This window comes from Schistocerca gregaria, chromosome 5 (assembly GCF_023897955.1).
Source record: "Schistocerca gregaria isolate iqSchGreg1 chromosome 5, iqSchGreg1.2, whole genome shotgun sequence".
NCBI lineage: Eukaryota > Metazoa > Arthropoda > Insecta > Orthoptera > Acrididae > Schistocerca > Schistocerca gregaria.
In genome coordinates, this window is record NC_064924.1 from 422822223 (window position 1) to 422834353 (window position 12131).

Below are 12131 nucleotides of genomic sequence, written 5' to 3' on the forward strand. Positions count from 1 at the left end.
ATTAGCAAAAAGGGCATTCATGACTAGCATCAAACACAGGTCTTAATTTGAATAATAAAATTCTGAGGATGTATGTCTGGAGCACAGCAGTGTGTGGTAGTGAAACATGGACAGTGGGAAAACCGGAACAGAAGAGAATTGAAGCAGCTGAGATGTGGTGCTGCAGAAGAATGGTGAAAATTAGGTGGAATGATGAGATAAGATGATGAGGATAATGTTTGATTTGTGGGGCGCTCAACTGTGCGGTCATCAGAGCCCATACAAAGTTCCAATCTTTACACAGACCAATTTGCCCACTTTCACGAATGATGATGATGATGAAGAAGTGATGAGAACAACACAAACACCCAGTCGCTGGGCAGAGAAAATCCCCGTCCAGGCCGGGAATCGAAACCAGGATCCCGTGATCCAGTGGCAGCAACGCTAACCAGTAGACCACGAGCTGCGGACTGATGAGATAAGGAATGTGGTTCTGCGCAGAATAGGAGAGCAAAGAAATATATAGAAAACACTGACAAGAAGAAGGCACAGGATCGTAAGACTTCCGTTAAGACATCTGGGAATAGCATGCATGTTACTAGTGGGAGCTGTAGAAGGTAAAAATCGTAGAGGAAGACAAAGACTGGAATACATGCAGCAAATAATTGAGAACGTAGTTTGAAAGTGCCACTCTGAGGTGAGGTGGGTGGCACAGAAGAGGAATTCGTGGCATCAAACCAGTCAGAAGACTCTTGACTTAAAAAATATAATGAAAATGTTGCTAATCTATTGCTTACAATGAAATCTCCGATGTAAAGTATTGCCTAAAATTTCACATAATATAAGTTGACTCAGATGTAACGCAATGGGTACATTCGGCCACTACAGAAAATTGCTTGAAATTATCCGTCCTTTTCCATACTGAACGTTTTTCTTGTATTTACGTTATCAGTTTCCTTCACGTGTTTCGAGTTTTCGTATTTGGTTTCTCTTTTAGAAAATATCCCCGGCTTTACTAACAAATATTGGAAGTAAGAACCACTCAACTCTGTAGTAAGATAGTAGGTTTTGTGGTCGAGAGCTTCCATGAAATAATACTGGCTAGCCTGTCGTGAGAACACTATTCATTTTAATTTGGACACTTCTTTAGAAAAGCCTTTTAATCGAAACACAAGGTCAAAATAAGTCCATTCTGATAATTAGTTATACTTATAAGACAATGTTTTAATCACAATTAATTAAAACGTCGATAAAGGTACGTCGACGGCTCACGTAAAACTTTGGCTAGACAGAATCCAGTTCCAGTTTCGTAAACTTCTCATCAACCGGAATCGTTTCTTATACATAACAACAGCGTTATGTTGAATTTTTATTTCGAGATTTTTCAAGTGACTTTTGTTCTTATATAATTTTAATCATCCCATCCCCTCGTTCAAAACGGTGCAAGATTTCCATGTGGAAAGAAGCGGATGTTTGCGAGGGACTCTGGATGTAAATTAGACGCACAGAGTTATCGATGTAATTGGCCACCAACATAACTTGAAGTTGTACGAAACTTTATTTAATCCGTAATGCACGTACTAATTCTGACATGCAGCTTGTTTGACGTCATGGGATAACGTGACATGCATATACAAAATAAAAATTTCAAGATTGTGCTGTAGTGTTTTTGTCTGTGATGAAGCCGGTAACATGCAGCGAGAGATTTCGCTACATTTCACTTGTGTTATTGTTCTTGTACTGAACGATAAGAAACAAACACTACTTGAAGTTATTGTTTGTTATTTACGGAGCTAACATCACGTCAAACAAAAAACAAGTAGCTTAGACCTGCAACCATGAAGAACCAACAACCGCAAGGTAAGTGCATCTACAGCAATCGTGGATTTAGGATTCTACGTTATCAGCAGGTGTTTGTACTACTGCCGTATTAAATTAAAAGAAGTTTTACTCTAACTGGGAACTTTGTATGCAACGGTCTCCAGACGACACACACACACACCCGCGCGCGCTCACCAGATCTCCAACGCCGAGAGGCATGAGAAGGGTGAGTTACAGAATTATTAAATGGACTCTAGTTCATGGTTCAACAGCGAGATGAATCTATCACGTTATGGGCTGGTTTCACTGACGAATGTTGGACAGCCATCATCGCTGTTGAGGGTAATTTGATGGCTGTGCAAGTTCGAGACAAGCTCCTACTCACTATTAATGGCTCATTATTGAACATTTCGTCATGAATTCCTCTTTCAGTCACGGAGCCCACAGTGCTCACCTTCGGAAAGTAAGAATATAATCTAAGCCTTACCCAGCTCGTTTCGTCCTCCTCAGTTCCCTAAACTATCGTGCGCGCTGCTCATTGATGTCTTAACACATGCTCTGTCATAGTATCACGTCTTCTAATTAGTATTTTCCATGCATTCATTTCTTCATCGCTACCGCAAATGAGCACCTAACTTACTGTCTTACCACGCCACCAAATTTTTCAGCACCCGTCTGTAACACATCCTCTCCAATTTTCCCACATTCCAAGACTAACTTCCATTCAGTTTTGTGCTCCAAACACATATTCTCAGGAACTTCTCCCTCAGATTAATGCGTAAGTTACATACAATTAGAATTATTTTAGAGAGCAATGCATTCTTGCCTGTGCTTTTCTGCTTACACTCCTCGCTTCGTCCGTGATGAATTACTGTGCTTCCAAGACAGCAACATTTTTTTCATTTTGTATACTACGTTGTCCCCAGTTTTCATGCGAAATTTACCGAAAATCTCAATTCCTTTATTCCTTATTACTTTTGTCTTTCTTAATTCGACTTTCTGTCTACATTCTGTGATGAGTTTTATTCATAACCTAAGTAATAGGTGAACTACAACCCTGCGTCGGGACTTTTTAATCTTTGACTGACTAGTTATGACAGACGATGACTATTCAGTCAAAGCGGAAATATTATCAATTTGCTCTTAGGGTGATTAATAGAGACGCAGTACATTGTTATCAAATAGAGTCAACACCACATTGTTCGCTGACAAAGGATTATCTGAGGGGGGAATTATACCCTTTGTGATCGAAATTCAAAACATCGTATACTGTATTTTTAGTTGAGGTACTAAACAGCAAATATCCTTAAAGGGAGTAGGACGTCAAAATCGTCTCCTGGAAACAGGAGAGGCACAGAACATTTTACTTTCCAGTTTCAAACCAACTGAAATTTTTTTTCAGTACGATTATTAACGATCCACATTTTAGAAGCATGGTGGTGGAAGTCACAAAACCTAACAGAACTTTCTTATTATAATACTTTTGCCAATTTTTTCACGAACTTCCAACATGTATATGATTATGTAGGTACACTTTCCCTAGTAAGTACGAGCGTTGCTTCCATGAAACTTGCAGAGTATACAAAGCTTATTTATGGGATTTGAAATTCTTCACTTCGTTAGCTGATGTAAAACTGAAACAACACTTACGTTTCAAACATCACGTTTAGTAAAAATTCAAAATTCTTTGTTATTAATCTCATGATTTATCATTAGAGCACCGACTTTGCAAGCAACCTCGCTTATACTTTTAGTGTAATACGTACTTTCGTATACAAAAATCTGATTCACGAGAAAAGGCCGTTAAGGTTTCTTATTTTATTTCCTATACGTTTACATCGTTCCGCTCCAGAGCAGAGTAGAAGCTGGCACGGTAGCTCAGCGAGATTGGTTGTGGGGCTTGCCACCATATTAAAACGAAGTAAAAATAATAATAAAAAGAATCTTCGTAACGTTTTTAACGATAAACTAGAAGAGATGTGTCACGCGACATCCGAATAGACCAAATGACGAGAAATGACGAAGGAAGAAAGAGACAGAAGGGAAAAAAGGAAGAGGTCAGCGCCGCTGGCTGCCTTGCGGAGGATTTGGGTTCGATCAGCGATACTGCCAATGAGTTTTACTTGTTTGCAGGACAGGTACTGGGCACACTCAGCCTCTCGAGGTCAATTGAGGAGCTACTTGACCGAGAAGTCGCGGCTCCTGCTCACGAACATTGACAATGGACCCTCCATCTCGGATCCAGTGACACCTTTCGCTCAGGATGACACGGTGGTCGCCGGATCGGATGGACGCCACCGGGCTTGTGGATGGAGTTTACGTATACATACATTTGGAACATTCCAGCACTGTAAGTATGATCTTTTTCTCTTTCTGTACTAGCTTTCTTTCTTTTCACATTCCTCACGCACTGTTCTGGCCTTTTATCATCCAGAAAAATTATTTATCCGCTTTCTCTACTACTGCATACGAAACTTTCTTGCAGTGAACTACAGACTGGATTATTATTTTCTCTTAAAGGTATTTCATCTTTCGTACACCATTATCTAAAAATGAAACTACATCATAAACACCAACAATAAGTTTATTTTTTCCAACAAAAGTTATTTTTGGGAGCATCGATTGAAACAATGAAATACAATCTCATTTTGGTTTTGGATACATTTGTTCACCACGTATTCATTTGAAAGGTAGATTTTAGATATCGCTGTACATTTCATCAGTAGGTATTCATTTGAAAGCTGTCTCAATAAAAGCCAGGTTGTTTCCATTCGAGTTGTTGGTAGAAAAAGTCTGCAACGATGTTCCCCTCGATCAGTAACTGATCAGTCACACTACAAATCATTTTCCCTTCGGTACAAGTTGTAGGTATGATTACTATCTGTGTAGCAGTCGTCGGCGCAGAAACGTTCTTTTCATCAGAGTAAGAATTCTAGGCATATTGTGCGATAGTATGTTACAGAAGAGCACAACAGAATACAACTAAACTACACCTGAATAGAAATCCACAACAGACAGTTAATAATGATTCTGACGATTGAAATTATTGATCCAATGCTTGATACTACTTTTTATGACATGTAAGCAACTGGTTAGCCAGAGTACTGATTACATTTAAAAGCAGAGCTCAGGTTGGTAAAGAAACACGACAACACTACTGGGTAGCAGCTGGAAACGCTACCGATTGTGAGGTAATGGGCGAGTGTGACGCCCCGGAAATATATTTTAAGTTCGGAGTTAGCATGGCGACTCGGGCCGCTCGGCAGCAAGCTGCGGCTCGTTAGCAACCGCGTGTTGCCGCACAACGGCCGGACCACTTGGTCCAGGGACTGTGTGGATGGGAATTCCATGGTGATGCTGTGTCGATGAAGGAGACATGCCGGGAGTGCCAAACTGTCGGACTTAATGAAACCTTAATGGCAGACATTTCACAGTTTGTATAGAAATTAATAGTAGCCAGATGAATTATGATACCTCAAAAATAAATATGTACATTACCATTATTTGCACGAGAATTCTGATGGTGTAATCAGATTGTCAATATCTTTATCAGTTTAAAGTTTAGTATCTGACGATAAAGCATACAAGTAACACCAAGCAATGAATTTCCAAAACCCAAACGGTTCATCCGATTTTGTCGATCTACATGTCTTTGAAAAGCTGTTAGTGTAAACCTAAATTGGTATGAATTACAGGCATGTAACTTGAATAGTACATGAGTTATTGGAGGTCAAAGTGGCCAATTACTATAGATAGCCTCAGGCCATAATTACTCCACAGTGACACCAAAAAACGGCAGCTGCATGCTTATAAATATATTTATTCGTCTATGTCTTTGTTTATATCCGATATATACTATTTATGAAGAAATTGTTCAATTATTTTCTATGTTTTAGAAAAAACAGAAACATTAGGCTACTGGCTTGCTTCTGTTCTGTTCCTTTGATATATGTTTATTTAATTTGTTTATGTATTTGACAATGTGTGTTAGAGCGTGTTTATGGTCCAGCCGTAGGAATATTTATTTATTTTCAAGTTATTTTAATGTAAATCCAGTATTTAGAATGTGTTTCACTATGTTTGTGAGTGTGCGTTGGCTTGGAGACAGGGCGGGAGCGCTCTAATCAATCACAACGATCGTTCCAAAAAGGACACGTGGAGAGACTATATGGAAGAGGGGAGTTCTGCACAGTGTGGCAGAGGACACAGGGGAGTCCTGGACAGTACAGCACGGGACACAGGAGGTGCTGGACGGAAACTGATGGATAGGGAGTCGCAGGAAAGACTTGGAGAAGTTTGCGCCTAGTCGCAGGAGATAGAAATATTTCGTAGTGCCGACTTGTGCATATGCGAGACTTCTGTGGCTTCTGCAGTGACGACGTAGTATGTGTTTAGAAGTGAATATCTTGCTAGCTATGTTGTTGTTCACAACTAATTACGTGTAGTAGGAATCTATTGTTTCCCTGTTATTCAACTTATATTTTATTTAATTGCTGGACCACCGACACCAAAAGTGTTTTGCGGAAATATACGGCATTCTCAAAAGTACTTCTGCTATCGTACTTATCATTTAAAGTCGTTAAAATAGTACCTGAAGATTTTATTTAATTGCAATCTTTCATTGATAAATGTCTATATTACGTCCAATATTCGTAATTGCCAAGTGGCAGGAATCTTCGACCATTCAATTCGTGTGCATATTCATATTGTATACTGTAGACTCAGCAGTATATGGCTTGTAACGCGGGAACAACGTATCCCAGCCCCTAAACAACGAAACCAGCCAAAACGTTTAATATTTCAACTTTGAGTCAGAGGGTACTTAGTTGGGGCCACCACACCACATCATTTATTGTTTGAAATCACGCACGTTGTCGACTGACCTTTGTGTCAGTCTTACCAACATCTGTCAGAAACAGTCAAATCAACTGCATTTCAAAGAGGGAATTATGTTTTACGGAAGGATGCTGAGCCAAGAAGTATGACACTGCCTTATGGTAGTCTAACATCATATAACATGTCATACATTACCTCAAACACATGTGTTATACATCAAATCCTACAGAAGGAAAATTAAGTTTGACATGCATCTCATCGAGCTCAGACGCCTGCACTTATTCAGTAGGAACTGGTATCACATAGCTGTTTTATCCTTTCCTGAGGCACGATAGCCCACAACTGTTGTAACTGGTTCTTGATATCCTGGATATTGGCCCCGAGACAGAGTTGACGTCCGAGATGGTCCCACAAACGTCCTTTCGGTTAGATATATCGGAATTCTGCTGACCATTGAATTACGTCACCGTCATGTAGACGAACCATTTGTACAAGAGTATTGTCAGGTTGAAAAACGCCACCTCCTGTAGCATGGGGGATAAAAAAATGTGGACGAAGGACGCCTGTAACATACCATTGCGGTATCAGAGTTCCCTCAGTCACCACCAGTCGTGACCTGAAGTCATACCCGATGGTTCCTTAAACCATGATGCCAGGAATAACACCTCTACGCCTCTAAAAATAAAAAATGGCTCTGAGCACTATGGGACTTAATGTCTGAGGTCATCAGTCCCCTAGAACTTAGAACTACTTAAACCTAACTAATCTAAGGACATCACCTATCCATGCCCGAGGCAGGATTCGAATCTGCGACCGTAGCGGTCGCGCGGCTCCAGACTGTAGCGCCTAGAACCGCTCGGCCACTCCGGCCGGCCTAAAAAAAAAACATAAATAAAATAAAACACTGAAAGTATGAGACTTCTCTCGATGTACCAAACCTACTCTCTGACAATGGTCATCTGGGGCGGTGCAGTACCGGGATTCATCGCATAACACATTGCGATATCATCCGTCAGCTGTCCATGCTTCCCTGTCACGGCACCACTCCAAACGCTGCTGTTTACTTGAGGTGTTAACTGCGGCCTACACGTGGGACAGTAATTCCCTAGTCTGATTGCCGGCAGGCTCCGATCAATGCTAGGGATGATGCAGTATCTTGCAGGAAGTTAGTGACGTGGTCCCGGGTAGCAAGTGCAAATGTGAAGAGGTTAAAATGTCCATGGTGCACAGCAGAATGTTCCTTCTTTGTGGTGGTCAGACGTGGTCGACATGAACGCTGACTATGAGTATGCTTTGCCTCCATGCTCCCACGCAGTCGAACACCGGATCGCTGGATTCCCCACAAATCTGGATATTGCATGATGTGACTATCCAGCCAAACAGAGACCCACATTGAGGCCCCTTTGAAACTATTTCTGCTGATAATGCTATTTCAGAGCAGTACGCAATATCTACATTTCGTTAATATTTATCACTTAATATGTGACACTGTACTAACCCTGGTAACAACACTAATCACGAACAACACCAATATAATCTGGTGGCGGTTCGTCTGGCAAACAGACGCCCAGCTTGTTCCGCAGGACAGGACAGGTAGTTTTAATTGTGGAAAGGGACCAGAATAAGGGGCTGTCAGTTACACTCGAGCATACAACTTAATTATTTCGTCAAACACTACAGGAGCCCAAAAAAGATTTTTTTAAAACATACAGCTTTAATCTTTGGGACCTAAAGCCACTTTAATTTAAAAATGGCTTAAGGCCAATAATTTAAAACGCGAGCATAATCAGAAATTTAAAAGGCAAGCCTTATCTTACAACAGTTCTTTATTTAGGCTCAAGACCCAAAGAATCAGACACTTAAAGAGCAAACAAGTTAAATTCAAATCGGCTGAAGGCCTAACACTTAAAATTCAACAACACTAAAAACCTCTAAAATATCAAAGGGTTTACGTGAAACCGTCCTTTAAATTAGGCTGAATGTCTAAAGAATCTTACGCCTTAAGGGCAAAACAACCTTAATTTTTAAAAAACGGCTAGAAGCCATACAAGTACAAAAACAAGAACAAAGACAGGCAGTTCCGCCAACCATTTATGAGCCGACGACAACCCAACCGACCGACAGTCAACGGACCCACTGACAAGATAACTTCCACTTCACCCGACCAGGGCACAACAGGGAATTGAACGAAACAATGTAGAAGATATTGGCACCCACAACCAATCATACATGGAGCTGTCAAACTACACACCGTGCTGGACAGCAACCACACGATGAGGAAACTACACTATCTTAAATTTACGTCAACGGCCAGTGCAGGTAACCGGAACGTTAACGGCCACAAAGCAGAAGGTTCTGCTGGTGCACTTCAATTCAAATAACCAAATATAGTCAAACTCCATCGGAGGGTGTCTAGAATTTTCCAACTTGAAAACCACGTTGTTGCTCGTGGGAATATCCCACAGCTGACAACGAACTTCAAACGACACAATGTGAACAGTCTTGACTTGCTGGTAGATTAAATAAAAACTCAACTTTCGTGTCCAGTGTCGGTGAGCCACGGACCTCGTAACAATGGGAACAGCCCCGACACACTCCGATACGGCGTAGAGACCTCCAGCAGCCCCTCCCAAACTACGTCCTGTGAAGAATTCCTCGCTGAACCACGCCAAGCGACCGACCAACAAGGCATGGAAACGGTGAAAGGACCAAGTATACGTCGGCCGATGAGACGACCAGCCGAACGACCAACCAACGGTCATCCCGCTCGTCGGACAGTTGCAGGTGTGTCGCCAGCGGTCGGCGAGCACTGTCTGTCGGCGCCTCACTGGCGTTCCGTTACCCGACTTCACTGCTGCTGCGCCCCGACTGCACTGCTGGTCCCGAACTGACTGCCAGACACACGATGACCTGTAAATACTATCGGTCACTCCAGAGATGGTACGTTAGTGCACTTATCTATACGCGCTACTGCCGCTCAGGGGCAAGTAAGGCAGGAAGTGTGACGCCAGTAAATGGAATAAGAAAATGAGGCGGCAGTACCATAATAGAAGATGACAAACAATAAATGGGATCAACGCGAAATTGCAATTATAATCATTCAAATACCAGTCAATTTTGTGTATGTGTACGAAGTTGCATTGACAACTGAACATGTCTTCCAGGTGTAACACTTTTTTGTCAGGCGGTATGAAATGCTTATACGTGAAGTTGACAATATCTCTGAAACCACTGAGTTCTAATTATTATTTCCTATATTTGGTTTTACCCTTGGTTCTCCGTTGTACACTATAGCAATATAGCGTCTGAGAGGCGTTAGACAGGGTGTTACAAAAAGGTACGGCCAAACTGTCAGGAAACATTCCTCACACACAACGAAAGAAAATATGTTATGCGGACATGTGTCCAGAAACGCTTACTTTCCATGTTAGAGCTCATTTTATTACTTCTCTGCAAATCACATTAATCATGGAATGGAAACATACAGCAACAGAACGTACCAGCGTGACTTCAAACACTTTGTTACAGGAAATGTTAAAAATGTCCTCTGTTAGCGAGGATACATGCATCCACCCTCCATCCCATGGAATCCCTGATGCGCTGATGCAGCCCTGGAGAATAGCGTATTGTATCACAGCCGTCCACAATACGAGCACGAAGAGTCTCTACATTTGCTACCGGGGTTGCGTAGACAAGAGCTTTCAAATGCCCCCATAAATGAAAGTCAAGAGGGTTGAGGTCAGGAGAGCGTGGAGGCCATGGAATTGGTCAGCCTCTACCAATCCATCGGTTACTGAATCTGTTGTTGAGAAGCGTACGAACACTTCGACTGAAATGTGCAAGAGCTCCATCGTGCATGAACCACATGTTGTGTCGTACTTGTAAAGGCACATGTTCTAGCAGCACACGTAGAGTATCCCGTATGAAATCATGATAACGTGCTCCATTGAGCGTAGGTGGAAGAACATGGGGCCCAATCTAGGCATCACCAACAATGCCTGCCCAAACGTTCACAGAAAATCTGTGTTGATGACGTGATTGCACAATTGCGTGCGGATTCTCGTCAGCCCACACATGTTGATTGTGAAAATTTACAATTTGATGACGTTGGAATGAAGCCTCATCCGTAAAGAGAACATTTGCACTGAAATGAGGATTGACACGTTGTTGGATGAACCACTCGCAGAAGTGCACCCGTAGAGGCCAATCAGCTGCTGATAGTGCCTGCACACGTTGTACATGGTACGGAAACAACTGGTTCTCCCGCAGCACTCTCCATACAGTGACGTGGTCAACGTTACCTTGTACAGCAGCAACTTCTCTGGCGCTGACATTAGTGTTATCATCAAATGCACGAAGAATTTCCTTGTCCATTGCAGGTGTCCTCGTCGTTCTAGATCTTCCCCAGTCGCGAGTCATAGGCTGTAATATTTCGTGCTCCCTAAGACGCCGATCCATTGCTTCGTACGTCTTCCTGTCGGGATACCTTCGTTCTGGAAATCTGTCTCGATACAAACGTACCGCGCCACGGCTATTGCCCCGTGCTAATCCATACATCAAATGGGCATCTGCCAACTCCGCATTTGTAAACATTGCAGTCACTGACTGCAAAACCACGTTCGTGATGAACACTAACCTGTTGATGCTACGTACTGATGTGCTTGATGCTAGTAGTGTAGAGCAATGAGTCACATGTCAACACAAGCACCGACGTCAACATCACCTTCCTTCAATTGGGTCAACTGGTGGTGAATCGAGGAAGTACAGTACATACTGACGAACCTACAATGAGCTGTAACATGGAAATTAAGCGTTTCCGGACACATGTCCACATAACATCTTTTTTTTTTTATTTGTGTGTGAGGAATGTTTCCTGAATGTTTGGCAGTACCTTTTTGTAACACCCTGTATATTATGATTGTGGACATATCAGTATTTGATGTGGCTTACATCTCATCATAATGGTCATCATGATATCTTGTCTCCTTCGTAACAATGTATGTTCTCGAGCTTAGACTAATTTTATCGAATATTCTAGAATGCTCTAAATTATTTTAGAACAATACTGGGAAACACTACATACTGTATTGATCCACACTCTGGCAGAATCGTCTTAAGTGATGAGTTATGCAACATGGTATAGACAGAGGAAAGACATCAAGAAATCATAGCCCGTTCCTGAAAAATTACATTTTTTGTTGCATTTTTCCATAAATCTCAGAAACCAATACGAATAGAGTATTCAAATTTTCAGGGAGAAATAACATACGTATCCTTAGTCTACCGAACTAAAAGGAGAACAGAAATTATCATACTGTATTCAGCAAAGAAACTTTATTTGAACCATTATCATTTTAAGAATTATTACATACACAAAGAATGGTTATATGAGAGGACAATTTTAACAGAAAAAGATGTCGTAGTGTAACAAATGAATCAACAAATGCAGAATGTGGCACATAGGGAAACAAAATCATTTAAATCCATCGATACAC